The 1,928-nt window shown below is 46.9% G+C and overlaps 1 pseudogene; it reads left to right on the forward strand.

Annotated features, from left to right (window-relative positions):
- The first annotated feature begins 1,253 nt into the window (after positions 1-1,253).
- Positions 1,254-1,467, forward strand: LOC124721310 (annotated as a pseudogene).
- The last annotated feature ends 461 nt before the right edge of the window (positions 1,468-1,928 follow it).

A 1,928-nucleotide genomic window follows, 5' to 3' on the forward strand; every position in this document is an offset into this window, starting at 1 on the left:
TGCGTGAGATTGACCCAGGTGGGACAACAGCGGTGCTTTTCGACCGTTATCGCCCACAATCGGCGCGTGCACCAGTATGCTTGACACATATTCCATTCCGGATGACGACAGTCAAGGACTATTGCCTCAATCAAAGTTACATCCTAGTAGTGGCAACCGACAAGGCACGCACATCGAAGCGCCTATACTAGGCGCTTCGAGGCCAGCCCACACCACACAAATTGGAGGACAGACGACCGTCGGTCATCTGGCACCACGCTTGGGCTAATATCAACCACCTAGCCCTTCCCACAGAAGTTTCAGCGCTATGGTATCGCGTTGTAAATAATTTAATACCCACTAATCATCGCCTGGCGGCCATCCTCCTATGGCCCTCGGCTGCTTGCGGCCGATGTGGTGACGTAGACACCAGAGAGCATCGTCTCCTATGCCCTCACGTCACAGAAGTGTGGGACCTTGCACGTGTGCTATTAACGCTGATCGGTGGGACTACACTGGACTATGTGTCAGTCGACTGGTTCCTTACCCCTGATATTCAGACCAACCCCCGAACACGATGTAACGCAATGGTGTGTCTCTTGGGCCACACAATTTTCACAATCTATGACCTTTGCCTCGCAGATGCTGTCTCTTTCATGGACTACCTTTGGAGCCAGCATCGCCTGGCGGAATCTGACCGGAAATATACCATTACTTTTGCAAGATTTCTTAAAGTTGCAATGGTTGCACCTCGTATAGGAATTGCCTGAGTGTACCCCTGGATCTTTGTCACTCGGACTTTCAAACTACCCTTGACTTACCCATACCCCAGATTTGATATTGGCCTTCTGGGCATCACTAGAGTAGACTGTTCTATGATACTGATAATATGGAAATTGGTAACATGCGAATTGTGTGAACCTTGTATGAAAAATTATTGGAAAATTGGAAAACGCATAATCTATCTTAGAGGATTATTACTTTGTTAATTCTGTGGGCGATGGGATTGTCTCGCCAGTTCGTTTGAGTGTGCTGCCGTCGCTGTTTTTTTTATTTTGCCTTCATTTCTGTCTTTATTTATTTCTTTCTATTTAGTTTTTAAAATCATCACTTGCCTCACACCTGCAGAGGGAGGTGTGTTTCTGAGTAGTGTGTCGTCGCCCCCTGAGGCATAGCAGAGTATGCCTCCGCTTTTATTTTCGGTTTATGGCAATAAGTCTTGCTACTAACAACACCCTGCTTTACGTGCTGCGTCGACACTAGAGGATGGCGGCATTTTTGGAGAGGAAAAAGGTAGGGCTATAGGGGAGGTAGGAGGGAAAAAAAGTGTAGTATCTGTTCTTATCAGCTTAATATCTGATACGTCCTGCATCACACGAGCAGAATATTAAACTCATTTTTGGCTTCTGACGGAGTGCTAGGGGCTTGCTCCACGTATGTCGCGGGTTGGCCCGGCATTGCAGTACCGCCGGGATCGGCCCACCTAAAATTAATTAAAACACAGCCTGAAATGGGTTAACATTCTGCAGTGATCAGATATTCCGCTGGTAGCAAAACTTGTCGTAGTTGTTGATGTGCCCAGTAGTTAGTTGCTTACACACCACGATTTCTTTTAATTAATTTAAGATTATCTTAAGAAATTTTTTTTTTTTTTTTTTTTTTTTGCGGTTAGCCGGACCGCACTTGCAGCCGCATTACGCTAGGCTGGTAATTTATGGGGGCACAGGACAGTGCCTTAGGATGCCTCGTTAGCGTCTCTTATGGTCTGGTCACAGATAATTTTAATTAAATTGTTTGGAGTTATAACCTTACCTCCTCGCGAACGTCGTCGTCGTCGTCGTCGCCGCCGCACGCACGCAGAATACGTGTGTACACACGCACACACACATATGCAGTAGGCGGTGGACGATGTAAGCACTCGGCTATGTGTAGCTCGCGCCAGTATAGCT

This window comes from Schistocerca piceifrons, chromosome 1 (genome assembly GCF_021461385.2).
Source record: "Schistocerca piceifrons isolate TAMUIC-IGC-003096 chromosome 1, iqSchPice1.1, whole genome shotgun sequence".
In the NCBI taxonomy this organism is placed as follows: domain Eukaryota; kingdom Metazoa; phylum Arthropoda; class Insecta; order Orthoptera; family Acrididae; genus Schistocerca; species Schistocerca piceifrons.